The sequence below is a fragment of the Macrotis lagotis genome, chromosome X, assembly GCF_037893015.1.
Source record: "Macrotis lagotis isolate mMagLag1 chromosome X, bilby.v1.9.chrom.fasta, whole genome shotgun sequence".
In the NCBI taxonomy this organism is placed as follows: domain Eukaryota; kingdom Metazoa; phylum Chordata; class Mammalia; order Peramelemorphia; family Peramelidae; genus Macrotis; species Macrotis lagotis.
The window spans coordinates 299,022,524-299,038,013 of NC_133666.1; positions in this window are offsets into that span (position 1 = coordinate 299,022,524).

The window sequence follows — 15,490 nt, forward strand, 5'->3', positions numbered from 1 at the left end:
GAGGAGTGCAAATATAATAAAAGATGAATACCTACTGCAGCAAAATAACTAAAGTAGCAGAATGAAAAGTGTCCCAAGAGATTTCTACAAATGGATAAATGATGATCTTGAACCTAAGCAAGAATTAACATTAGAAAATCATAAATGCATTGATAGGTGGAATTTCCCACACCAAAATTATTCATTATCATCATCATCATTAATATGTTTGGACCACAAAAATTAGCAACAAAACATAAAAAAGAACTTGAAAACAATCATAGTAATCATTGTTTATTATTTTGAAGATTACAAAGTACTTTTCACATAATTACTCATTCGATTCTCCAAACAATCCTAAGAAGCAAGTGTTAAAACTAAATCTTAAGATTAGAAGAGAAATTAGGGTGAAATGAGAAGATTCTAAATGGTGAAACATCAACACTGTATTACTGTTGTTGAAAATGGAATACTGCATAGTAAAATAAAACTTTATGAAGAGCACCAGGTTATTCAAAGGATTTTAAAACATGCAGAATCAAGCAAGAAACCTGAATGAGAGTTCACAAGGCACAATCTCAGTATTAGTCTTGAAAGAATTGAGGATAAGAAAAAATATGAAAAAATATTAAGGACAATCATCAAAGCAAATTTCTCCCCCGAAACCCAAAAGGAAAATATGAAGAGTAAGAATTCAAAGATAAACTATTATGTAATTTATCTATTTACAAATATACTTAAGCTCCAACATTACAATGATGAGAAGGAAAAAGTATTTCATGCTTCCAGGAAAAAATAGGAATTATCAAGTACTAATAATTAATATTACAATATGATTTTCACAGTGAACGTGAGATAATCAGAGAAATAGAATATACAAAATTAAGACACATTGAGCCATGAAATACAAATTATCTATATAGTGTCAAGGTTAAGAGATGGACATGTAGAAAGATGTAAACTTTGGAAAAATCCACAAAGTAAAATAAATGTCTTTCAGAGAAATTGTTAAACAGAAAAGAAGACTTTTGTATTGAAAAAGACTATTTAAAACAATGTATGCCTCTCAAATCAAGACAAGTTGGTTGTTTAACATTTGAAAAATTTTAAAGCAGTGGTTCACTTTAAATGGTTTGTGAGCTCTTTGAGAATCACAATGAAGATCCAAGGGATTTCCATTTAAAACAATTATTAAACCTTGAACAATAAATAATTGCTTAATTATATTACAGATATATTTTCCCTTTATGATAATAGGCATGTACATAGGGACAAAGTCAATATGATAGAATATAGGCCAGTATCCATCTGAATTGTCCAAAATTTTCCTCCAAACTACCTTTGAAAGTACACTTCAAATCAAATTTTGGAGTGACAGAGTCAACAAAAGATCCGGGGGAGACAATTTCCCCAGTCTAAGACATTTTAGAAAGTTGTAAAGAAGGGTAGGTAGCATCATGGTGGTGCAGGCTTGGAACACAGCAAGAGAATTGTTAATGGCCCTTGGATGTGACCAGGGCAGCAGAAGTATGGCAACAGCAGTATGGCAGCAGCTTCATGGTCTCTCAGGCCAGGGACAGTAAAAAGGTCAGACAACAGGTCAGAAAGATTATGGAGAAATCTATTGTTGAGTGGCAAATCTATTGTACATAAAAAGTTTTGAGTTTCTGTTCCTTTCTGAAGAGGGGCACTTGCACAAAGTTCCAGGGCCAAAAGAAGCCCTAGCACTTGGAACTCAGGGGAAGCAGAGTCCATTCTTGGGTAAAAGACAGAATACAAGCTAGGAGAAGAGAGATGACACACATTTCCCAAGATTATTTCACCTTGTAATTTACTGAAAACAGTAGCACAAAAAAGACTAAAACTGAGCACAGAGTTTCGCACCCCTAGGAGAGTAGAGCCCAATGTTAACATAAAGTTTAAAGTGAAGAAATAGGCTGAGGAAATGAGCAAACAAACAAAACAAAAAAAAACCAGCTTAGGCATGTAAAGCTACTTCAGTGACAGGGAAGAACAAGATATAAACTTTAAAAGAGACAACAAAGTGAAAACATCTATAAGAAAATTCTTGGGGGCAGAGCAAAGATGGTGGCATGAAGGCAGGAATACCTGCAAACCCATTCCCCCAAAACTCCAAAAGATATCAAATTATGACTCTAGCCAAATTTAGAGGGGCAGAACCCCTAGGTTTGCAGGTTTCCCTGCCTTCACACCACCATCTTGACTTGAAGGGCTGGTGAGAGAATTCTGTCATACCATAGTGAGTGCAGAGCAAGCTCTGACCCCAGAGCAACCCTGTGGTGAGAACCTGCAGCAGGAATGGGGAAAGCCGGCCTGCACCTCTAGAAAACAGCCCACAGTCCAAAAGGGGGTCCAGGGAGACTGCAGAGGTCTCTCTTCTCTCTCTGGGGCTGGACTTGGCTGTTTTCCCACACCCAAATCCAGGTTCCAATTTGGGCTTCCACACCACCATAGTCAAGCAGGAACTCTCCTCACAGCTCCAGGGAAGAGAGGAGAGCCTGTGGACATCCATATCCCAAAGGACAGGCAAGAGAGCAGTCAGAGCCTCTCATAAGATCTTGTAGGAATTAAGGTCCCTGTGGGTTGTCCCCCCAAAATACCCCAAAACTTTGGAAATCCAGTAAATCAGTCACAGGCTGAGGAAATGAGCAAACAAAAGTAAAGAAGAATCTGATCATAGAAAATTACTTTGCTCTCATGAAGGATTCAGAAGATGAAAAAAATCAAAACTTCTGTACCCCAAATCTCCAAAACAAATAGAAAATGTGTTCAGGCTATGGATGAGCTCAGAAAAAGATTTTGAAAAGCAATTAAGGGAGGTAGAGGAAAAATTAGGAGGAGAAATGAGAGCAATGTAGATAAATCATGAAAACCAAATCAGCAGCATGGTAAAAGAAATACAAAGAAATACTGAAGAAAATAATATGTTAAAAATCAGTCAAATGGAAGAAGCAGTACAAAAGGCAAATGAGGAGAAGAATGTCTTAAAAATCAGAATTGGTCCATTGGAAAAAGAATGAAAAAAATCTCTCCAAAGAAAATAACTCCTTTAAATGCAGAATGGAACTAAAGGAAGCTGATGACTTTGTGAGGAATCAGGAAAAAAACCCAAATTAACAACAACAACAAAACAAAATTGGAAGAAAATGTGAAATATTTCATTGGAAAAACAACAAACCTTAAAAACAGATCCAGGAGAAATAATTTTAAAAATTATTAGACTACCTAAAAGTCATGACCAGGAAAAGAGCCTAGACTTCATTTTTCAAGAAATAATGCAGCAAAATTGCCCTGAGATCCTAGAAGCAGAGGGTAAAATAGAAATTGAGAGAAGTCATTGATCACCTCCTGAAAGAGATCCCCCAAAAAACCTTCCAGAAATATTATAGCCAAATTTCAAAACTCCCAAGTCAAAGAAAAAATACTAAAAGCTTCCAACAACAAACAATTCAACTATCATGGCTCCATTGTCAGGATTACACAGGATCTGTTAGCATATGCATTAAGGGCTCATGGAGCTTGGAATATGATATTCTGGAAGGCAAAAGATACTGCCCAGCAAAACTGAACAACCTCTTTCATGGGAAAAGATGGACTTTTAATGAAACAGGGGACTTTCACACTTTCGTATTGAAACAACCAGAGCTCAACAGAATGTTTGATCTCCAAGTATAGGACTCAGGTGAATCATAGAGAAGGCAAACAAGAACTAACTATGAGGAACTTAATGGTGTTCAACTCTTTATATTCCTGCATGGGAAGAAGATACTGATAACTCATATGAACTTTCTCATTTATAAGAGCAATTATAAGGAGCATATATAGACAAGGCACAGGAAGGAGGAGAATATAATGGTATAATATAGTAAAACGATGGAGTCAATGGGTAATAAAGTGCTGGGAGGAAGAGAAAGGAGAGGAAGAAGGGGCTAAGAAATTTCACATAAGAATCAAGAAAAAGCATTTTCAATGGAGTGGAACATAGGAAGGTGTGTGTGTGGGGGGGGATGAGTGAGCCCTCATTCTCTTCAGAAATGTCTCAGAGAGGAAATAACATACACACTTAATAGGGTATAGAAATCTATCTTACCCTAGAGAAAAATGAGAGGAAAGGGATGGGATAAGAAGGAATGGGGGAGGGAAGTGGAGATTAGATGATAGAAGAGATGGAAGACTGTGGGAGATGGTACTCAAACACAACACATTCTTGAACAGGGACAGGGTGAAAGGAGACAGAGAATAGAAGAAGTGAGAGTGAGAAGGAATAGAGTGGAGGGAAATGCAACTAATAATAGCAACTGGGGGAAACATAGTGAAGTAACTTCTCTGGTGGACTTATGATAAAGAAGGCAACTCATCCCAGAGACAGAGCCATTGGAATCTGAACACAGACTGAAGTACATTTTTTCTCTCTCTCACTTTTTATTCTTGAGGTTTCTCATCTTTTTAAGGTGGGGGGGGAAGTGGGTTTATCTTTACTCTCACAAGATTATTTTATTAATATAAAATAAATAAATAAAAAAAGAAATAAAAGTTACTGGGAAAGATTCTTGTGGAAAATGGAATATTAGTTTGAGTTTAAAGGAAGCCAGTTGATTGAGAAAAGGAGGTAAGAAATTCTAGGCATGGGGGAGAGGCCAGAGAAAATGCCCAGGGGATTCATGAAAGAACAAAAAAACCTGTGTCACTGGATTGAAAAGTATTTGGTAAAAGTAAAATATAAGTCTGGTAAATTGGAATTTACAAAAGGCTTTGATGGTACCAAGATCAGTATTTTGTATTGGATGTCAGAATTAATAGTAAACCACTGGAGTTTATTGAATAGAAGGATGACATGATTGGAATGCACTTTGAAAAATTTCGTTTGGTGTCTGAATGGAAGATGGGGTGGGGAGATAATTGAGGAAGTCAGATTCACCAGCAAGCTACAGCAATATGCCAGGCATGAGGTGAAAAGGACTTGCATCAGAGTAGTGCAACCTCAGAGGAGAGGAGGAGACATATTAAAGAACTGTTACAAAGATGAAATCTATAGGCTTTAAGAAAAGATTGGATATGGGTGAAGGGGAGGGGGTTGAGAGATAATAAGGAATCCAGAATGACACCAAAAATATAAGCCTAAGAGATTGGGAAGATGTTATTGCACTCTACAATAACAGGACTTGGAAGGGTGGGTGGTGGGGGGAAGATAATGAACTAGTTTTGAATACATTTTGAATATAATTAGTTTAACATTTCTACTAGACATCCAGTTTGAGATATTGGAAAGGCAGCTGAAGATTCAAGATTATAGATTACTAGGACAGTTGGAACAGGATAGATGGATTTGACCTTTGCTATAATAGAGCAGATAATTCAAACCATTGGAGATGATGAGATCACTACAGGAAGTATAAAAGTATAAAAAGAAGAGGGACAAAACTCAGGACAGAATCCTGTGGGACTTCTATAGTTACAGGGAAGAAGCAGTCTAATAGAAAGAAGGAGAACCAGCAAAAAGTATTTTTAATAGCATTTTAAAAATCTAGAAACAGGAGACTTATCCAGTGATTAACAGGTTCAAATGCTGTAGGGTTATTCAGAGTAAGGACTGAGGAAAAAAAGTCAGTGCAGTGACTACATAACACTGATCACTTTAATTAAGTTTAATTGCAATTTCTCAACTTATCATAAAATTATTTTTAAAACTCCAGAAGCATTAAATAGCACAAACCAATTCCCAATACATTTATAACATTTACATATCCTCATTTGGGGTCCCTACTCTGATCAATGTACCTCCCCAATTCCACTGTTACCCTGTGATCAAACTTTACTAGACATGTAAACATACAATTAAGATGTCACAAACATTTTTATTCTTATAAGAAAAATGTCAGACTATTTGAAACCATGATTGTTGGGCATAAAAATTTTTTAAGCTATTTTGGAATCATCATAGACCATCACAAATGGTTTGCAGAAAGTATATTGCCTCTCATTGAGGTATTAAGTCTGCTTTCCAATATATACTATATTTATGATACTATTGACTGGTTGATTTTCAAATATATTGCTTGTCAGCACTGGTCATTTAGTAGAATTTTTGCTTTTTTTGCAGTAGTCAACTATTAGGAAAAACCTTTATGCCTGGCAACTGGAAAATGACTGACTAAATTGTAGATTGTAAATTAATTTGGGCTATTAGTATGATGAAATGTTATATTTATATGAAGAACAATGAATATTAGGAGGCAGCAGCAATCATTAAAAATCAAGATAGCTTCATTGAAAACAGATCATCTGACATAGAAAGGGATACATATTATTAAAAATGTATAGGGAAGCCTGGAAGGATTTACATGAACTGATGCTGAGTGAGATGAGCAGAACCAGAAGAATACCACCTTAATAGCAACATGGGAGTGATGATCAACCTTAATGGACTTGCTCATACCAACAGGGCAACAATCAGGCCTAATTTTGAGATATCTGCAATGGAGAATGCCATCTGTATCCTGAGAAAGAATTGTTGAGTTTGAACAGAGACCAAAGGCTTTCTATGTACCATTTATTTAATTTTTTAAAATGGTCTTATTATAGGGGCAGCTAGGTGGCATAGTGGATGAAGCACCGGCCTTGGAGTCAGGAGTACCTGGGTTCAAATCCGGTCTCAGACACTTGATAATTACCTAGCTGGGTGGCCTTGGGCAAGCCACTTAACCCCATTTGCCTTGCAAAAATAAAATGCTCTTATTACATAATTCTGTTATATCTCATACTACATGTTTCTTCCTTAAGGATAGGATTTCTCTCTCATCACATTCAACTTAAATCAATACTAACTATGGGAATGATGCAAAGACTAACAAACTGCCTTCTGTGAGGGGTAGGGTGAGGGGAGGGAAGCAAGACTGGGGCAAAAATTTTAAAACTGAAAATAAATAAAACCTTTCTAAAATTAAAAAAAACAAGGTAGCTTCATTGAAAAACAGATCATCTGACACAGAAAGGGATACATATTATTAAAAATGTATAGTATCACTTTTATTTTTAGTAACTGCAACAAACTGATAACAAAGTGGTGTCCATAATTTGGGTAACTGCTAAACAAATTGTACTTTATGACTTAAAGGTATGCTATTATTTCATAAAAAATAATTAATATGATTAATTTGTGAGAGAATGTGCATAATTTGAATATATTAATATGAATGATTTTTAATAAAACTTGCATGAAGTGATATAGAGCAAGGAAAGTATTTTAGGCAACAACCACAGAGATGTAAAGGAAAACAATATTAAAAAATATTAGAAATCCAATCAATTTCTAGGCCAGTGTTTATTGCAAAGGATTGATGGTAAAACATACCAGATCCTGCTTCTGTACTCCCAACAGTGAGTTAGAGGCAGAATAAGTACCATATAATCAAAAATGATCATGCATTGTTTTATTTTGATGAACTATAAAGGGATCTAAGAGGAGATACTTACATAAACATCAAATTTTTACAACAAAAATTATTTGTGTCTAGAAATTATATATCTCTTTAATGTTTGCAAAGTGTTTTATGAGTATAATTTGATTTTATCCTTACCAAAAACCTGGAAAATAAATGTTATTATTTTCTCCATTTTGCAGATGAGGAAATTGTGGTAGACATAAGTTAACAGACATGTCCAGAGACACACAGAATTTGAGGCAGACTCTGGCACAATTTTAACTCCTAACTCCAGATCCAACCTTCTAAATACCTAATCATCATAAAAAACTATTCATAGACAACTAAAATTATTTATTTTTGACAAGGCTTTGTCACTGTTTTGTTGTTGCTGCTGTTGTTTGTATTTTATTTTTGAAGAGGACCAATGATATTACATGATGTTTTGACATGTTTGTGAATTGTATTTAAATGAGGCAGAATAGTACAAAGATATCATCTCACTCTCTCTTCCAGAATCATCAAAACATATCAAAATTCTTTATACTATTCATATGGAAAATACAGAAATCAATCAATCAATCAATAAATCAACAAACATGGTTAGCATCGCCTGTACTAAAAACAATGTAATATACTAAAGATTCAAAGGAAAAAAGAAAGAAACAATTACTTAACTCAAGGACCTCACATTTTAGCTATGGAAATAATATATACCTGTGTATAAAAAAAATAATAGGGAATGGAATTTGGGGGATGGCACTAGGTAATGGGGTTAAGTGACTTGCCCGTGGTGACAAAGCTAAGTAAATGTTAAGTGTCTGAGGTCAAATTTGAACTCAGGTCCTCCTGACTCCAGGGCTGATGCTCTATACACCACGCCACCTATCTGTCCCTTCCCCCACCACTGCTTCACCTAGCTGCCCCTTGGAGATGAATTTTGTCAAGATTTGAGAAATAAAGAAAAACTTTAAATAGATGCTGTCTTGAAGGAAATGAGCAGTTCTGTGAGATGGAGAAATACTGAGTATGGGGTCTTGTACTACAAATGCACTTTTCTTTAAAATTTTCTCATGGATGATGGAAGGAGAGAAGAGGAACACCAATGGGAAAAGATCAATTAGTAGATCATTACAAGGGTACTGGTGAAATGTGATGAACACATGAATTAAAATGGCAGTTCAATGAGTAGGAAAAAAAGAGTTGGATGTGAGAGAAGTTGCTGCAATAGGAAAAAAATTAATATTTTGCAATTTATTATAAATGTGAGGTGAGTGATAAAAGAATAGTCAAACATAATGCAGAGGTTACAGGACTGAAAGATTGGAGGGATGGTGGAGCTCTTGAGAGAAAGAGAAATATTTGAAAAAATGAGTGGTTTTAGGGGACAGGAGAGACGGACATGTTGAATTTGAGATATCTCTGGGAAATTTAGTTTGAAATGTCTAATGGATGATGATTATGATGATGGAGGACTTATGACCTACATAAGGTCAACAGATATATCTGTACTTAGATATAGATATTTGAATTTCAGAAGTTCAAATAAACTCTGGATATAGATATATCTGAGGATGTGGTCAAGGGATGTTTGCATATATTTATAAAAACATAAAAGGAATTCCTAATGAGCACAAACCTTCATGTGTTAATATGAGTCTAGATTTTTTGTAGTACAATGAATTTTTCTGAGAAAATATGAATGAGATAATTCAAAATCATTTGGTCTTTGTAAAGAGAGAATAAACACTAAATCAAATAAAGTTGAAAATGAAAATTAAATCTCTGTTGACAATTCATGAAATTAAACCTCTAAAATTCTCTGATGATATGTCTACATGACATGCTTAGAGGAAGCTATTTGGTTCAACTGACTAAAGGGGCTGGACCTGGAGTCAGAAAGATGAGTTTAAATATGACCTCTGATATTACTAAGTGTATGACCCTGGCCAAATTATTTAACCATTTTTTGCCTGAATCCACTGGGTTAGGAAGTGGCAAACCATTCAGCTTTCCCCATAAAAACACCATAGACACTAATGGCATAATATTATCCATTGGGTCACAAAGGGTCAGAAATAGTTCAATGATTGAACAACATCTATCTCTTCCAGCTCTAAATCTCTGATGATTTTCTGGCCATAGTAGTTCCTTAAAGACTCTCCACTCAATAATTAAGACATGGTACTTATCCTTGATGCTTTGATCCAAATTTCAAAATACACAATAAATCCATAGTAATTTCATAACCTAACCAATTTTTGAGTGCTTCAGTAACATGAAATACACATGGACAGACACACACACACACTCACACACACACACACACACACACACACACATACACACAGACTCATTAATCAGTGTAGAAGTGATTCAATGGAATTGAAAAGAGAACCGAGAAGATGTCTAAGCTTGTATAAAATTGCTTCAAATTTCATAGAAAATCCTAAAAAAAAATCAATATCTTTTCTCAAAAAATGCACCATTTCTTCCTTTTTTCCATCTGAAGCTTTGATTCCAATATAATTTCCTCACTGATCTTTTCCATTAAGTATTTTCTCAAGCATTTTTTGATGAGAGATTATAGGAATGCACATTCTCCCATGCTTTTCCCATATCTTCTACAAAAGCAGACTTCTGAAAATGGGATGCCCAAAAGGAACAGCTCTTATCCTGCCAACTATGCCAAATTATTGTTTGCTAAAACTCCTTCCATTTTGGTTTACAGATACTCATGGAGATAAGCTACCCAGATTAAAAGAAAAGGAAAAAAAAACGTAACTCCATTTCAGAAAATGAAATTGAAGAAACCACCAATAAACTTCCTAAAAAAAAATTTCCAGGGGGGCTGAGCCAAGATGATGGCCTGAAGGCAGGAATTCCCAGAAACTCATTCCCAAAAAACTCCAAAAGCCATCAAATTATGACTCTAGCCAAAATTTAGAGGGGCAGAATCCACAGAAAGACTGAGTGATACTATTTCTCAGTCCAAGAAAACTTGGAAGTTCCGCAGGAAAGGTCTGTTTCATCAGGACTGGGGGTTGGAGAAAGCCAGTGCAAGCACAAGCCCAGCCAAAGCCACAGCTGCAGGGCAACACAGCCGGGCTAAGTGCCTAGAACCCTGGGGGCACCAGGGTCTCTGGTAGAGGGCCAATTTCCAGACCTCCTGACCCAGGGATCACAGGAAGCATGGTAAGAGGGTGGGGGGGGAGGAGACTATGGAGGTCTCTCTGCTCTCCCTGGGACAGGGCTCTTCTATTTGCCCACACTCAGATCCAGGTTGCAGTTTGGGCTTCCATATGACCATAGCCAAGCAGGGAATTTCCTCAGAGCTCCAGGACAGAGGGGAGAGCTTGTGGTCATCCACATCCCAAATCACAGGCAAGAGAGCAGTCAGAGCCTCTCATAAGATCTTGGAGGAATTAAGGTCCCTGTGGACTGCCCCCCCCCAAAAAACCCAAAGCTTTGGATGTGCAGTAAATCAGTCATAGTCTGAGGAAATGAGAAAACAAAAGAAAAAAGAATATTCTGACCATAGAAAATTACTTTGGTCTCATGGAAGATTCAGAAGATGACAAAATCGAAACTTCTGTACTCAAAACCTCCAAGAGAAATAGAAAATGGGCTCAGGCTATGGATGACCTCAAAAAAAAAGACTTTGAAAAGTAATTAAGGGAGGTAGAGGAAAAATTAGGAGGAGAAATAAGAGCAATGCAGGTAAATCATGAAAACCAAATCAGCAACATGGTAAAAAAAATACTGAAGAAAATAATATTTAAAAAATCCGTTTAGGACAAATGGAAAAAGCAACACAAAAGGCAAATGAAGAGAAGAATGCCTTAAAAAACCAGAACTGGCCCACTGGAAAAGGAACTAAAAATCTCTCCAAAGAAAATAAGCCCTTTAAATGCAGAATGGAACTAAAGGAAGATGGTGACTGTGAGAAGTCAGGAAGAAATAAAACTATTCCAAAAAAATTGGAAGAAAATGTGAAATATCTCATTGGAAAAACAACCAACCTCGAAAACAGATGCAGAAGAGATAATTTAAATATTATTGGGATGCCTGAAAGTCATGAGCATGAAAAGAACCTAGACTTCATTTATCAAGCAATAGTACAGCAAAATTTCACTAAGATCCTAGAAGCAGAGGGTAAAATAGAAATTGAGGGAATTCATTGATCATCTCCTGAAAGAGATCCCAAAAGGAAAAACTTCCAGAAATATTAGCCAAATTCCAAAACTCCCAAGTCAAAGAGAAAATACTAAAAGCTTCCAGCAACAAAAAATTCAACTACCAGTGGAATAGTCAGGATTACATAGGATCTGGCAGCATCTGCATTAAGGGTTTGTAGGGCTTGGAATGTGATATTCTGGAAGGCAAAAGATCTGTGTTTACATGTAAAAATCAACTACCAGCAAAACTGAACATCCTCTTTCAGGGGAAATGATGGACTTTTAATGAAACAGGGGACTTTCAAACTCTCCTATTGAAACAACCAGAGCTTAAGAGAAATGGTGATCTACAAACACAGGACTCAGATGCCATAGAGAGGAAGGACAAGAAGGACTATGAGGAACTTATTGATGTTGAACTTCTTGTATTCCTGCATTGGAAGAAGATACTGATAACTCATATGAACTTTCTCATTTATAAGAGCAGTTAGAAGGAGCATATATAGACAAGGCACAGGAAGGAGCAGAATATAATGGTATAATATAGTAAAAAAGATGGAGTCAATGAGTGATAAAGAAAGTACTGGGAGGAAGAGAAAGGAGAGGAAGAACGGGCTAAGAAATTTTACTTAAGAGTCAGGAAAAAGCCTTTTCAATGGAGTGGAACAGGGGAAGGTGAGGGGGAATTAGTGAGCCTTCATTCTCATCAGAAATGGCTCAGCGAAGAAACAACATATACACACTTAATAAGGTATAGAAATCTATCTTATCCTAAGAAAAATGTGAGGAAAGGGATGGGATGAGAAAGAATGGGGGGGAGGCAGATTAGGTGATAGAAGAGAGGTAAGATTGTGGAGAGGGTACTTAGATACAACACACTTTTGAACGGGGACAAGAGGAGACAGAGAATAGAATAAATGAGAGTTGGAAGAAATAGAGTGGAGGGAAATACAGCTAATAATAGAAACTGTGGGAAATTATTGAAACAACTTCTTTGGTGGACTTATGATAAAGAAGACAACTCATCCCAGAGACAGAGCCATTGGAATCTGAAAACAGACTGAAGTACATTTTTTCTCTCTCTCTCTCACTATTCTTGAGGTTTCTTGTGTTTTTTTTTGGGGGGGGTATGTTTACTTACACAATAAGATAGTTGTAATAATATAAAATAAATAACTAAAAAATGTTTTAAAGAATTTCCAGGTCCAGATTAATTTACAAGTGAATTCTACAAAGCATTTAAGGAACAATTTATCCCAATTTACCATAAACTATTTTAAAAAACAAAATAAGGAACTCTGCCAAATTCCTTTTATCACACCAAAGTGATATTGATATTTAAACCAGAAATAACCAAAAACAAAGAAAATTATAGACCAGTCTCTCTAATGAACATTAGTGCAAAGCTTTTAAATAAAATTTTAGCAAAGAGATTACACTCTATCACTGGGATAAAACATCATGATCAAGTCAGATTTGTAACAGCTATGCAGGGATGACTCAATATTGAAAACCAATCAACATAATTGGCCATATCAAAAACGCAATTAATAGAATTCATATGATTATCTCAATAGATACTGAAAAAGCCTTTAACAAAATTTAGCACCCATCCCTATTAAAACACTAGAGAACATAGGAATAAATGGAGTTTTCTTTAAAACTATAAATAATATCTATTTAAAATCATCCACAATCATTATCTGTAATGGTGATAAACCAGAAATATTTCCAATAAGATCAGAGGTGAAATAAGGATGCCCATTATAGCAATAATATTCAATAATATGTCAGAATGTTAGTTTTAGCAATAAGAGAAGAAAAAAGAAATTGAAGGTATTAAAAAGAGGCAATGAGAATCCAAACTTTCAGTCTTTGTTACTGATATGATGGTATAATTACAGAACCCTAGAAAATTCAATAAAAAAATCTACTTGAAACAATTGAAAGCTTCAGCAAACTGTCAGGATATAAAATAAACCCACATAAATCATCAACATTTCTGTCAAAAAACAAGAGATCAAGAGATAGAAAGAGAAATACCTTTTTTTTTTAGGTTTTTGGCAAGGCAAGTGGGGTTAAGTGGCTTGCCCAAGGCCACACAGCTAGGTAATTATTAAGTGTCTGAGACCAGATTTGAACCCAGGTAACTCCTGACTCCAGGGCCAGTGCTTTATCCACTGTGCCACCTAGCCACCCTGAGAAATATCTTTTAACATAACTGATGACAACATAAAAAACTTTAGAATCTCTCTCTCAAAACAAACCCAGAAACTATAAGAACACAATTACAAAATACTTTTCATACAAATAAAGTCAGATCTAAACAATTGGAATGTGTCAATTGCTCATGGTTGGGCCAAACTAATATAATAAAAATGACAATTCTACCTATATTAAATTACTTATTCAATGCCATACTAATCAAACAACCAAAAAACTATTTTACAAAGCTAGAAAAAATGGTAACAATTCAAATGGAGCAATAAAAGGTCAAGAATATCAATGAAATTAATGAAAATATTGAGAAAAGTGGCCTTGCTGTACCAGTTCTAAAACTATACTATAAAGTTGTAGTCATCAATACTGTCTGGCTGTTCTGGCAATACTGTTTTGGCTAAGAAATAGAGAAGTGAATCAGTGGATTTAATTAGTTATTGAAGAAAAAGACACTAGCTTCTTGACTCAGTATTCAACAAAACTTGGTGAAAACAAAACTGGAAAATAGTATGGCCAAAACTAGGCATAGACCTACACCTCACATTCTATGCAAAATAAAAAATGGTTACAGAATTTAGACATAAAGGGTAATACCATGGATCAATTAAGAGAATAAGACATACCCTGTTAGATCTTTGCTAAGCAAGTGATAGTATTATAAATTGCAAAATGGATGATTTCACCTTTATCAAATTAAAAAGGTTTTGCAGAAATAAAACCAAAGTAGCCAAGATTAGAAAGAATGCAGATAGTTGGGGAACAATTTTCACAGTGAATGTTTCTGTTAAAAGGCTCATTTCTAAAATATATAGAGAACTGAATCAAATTTATAAGATTAGAAATCATTCTCCAATTGATAAATGGTCAAAGGATATTAATAGGCAATTTTCAAATGAAGAAATTAAAGCTTTTTATAGTTATATGATTAAATGTTCCAAATCATTACTGAGCAAGAAATGCAAATTAAAACAACTCTGAGGTACTTCCACATTTATATCAGATTGTCTAAGATAACAAAAATGAAATTGATCAATTTTTTCAAGGATGTTAGAAAATTGGGACACTAATATACGTTGGTGGAGTTGCAAACTGATCTGACCACTCTGGAAAGCAATTTTCAACTATGGCCAAAGGACATTAAAATCTTTAAACCAGCAATACCACTACTAGTCTATATCCTAAAGAGATCATAAAAAATGGGAAAAGCACTACATGCAAAAAAAAAATATTTATTGCTCTTTTTTGTTCCAAAGAATTAGAAATTGAGAGGATCTCCATTAATAGGGGAATGACTGAACAAGTTATGGTATCTGAATGTTATGGAATACTATTTTTCCGTAAGAAATAATGAGTGACTGGACTTTAGAAAAGCAAAAAACAAGACCTGCACAAACTGATGCTGAGTGAAGTGAGCGGAACCAAGGGAACATCGTACACAGCAACAAAAACATGAGATGATCAACTATGATGGAGGTAGTTACTCTCAACAGTTCCATGATCAAGGACAATCTTGAGAGACCTATTATGGAAGATGTCATCCACATTCAGAGGAAAAAACTATTGTCTGAATGCAAAGAAAAACATACTTTGTTCACTTTTACAAACATCTTTTATATTTTTTCCTTCTTTCTCGTGATTTTTCCCCTTGGTTCTAATTCCCCTTAAACCATG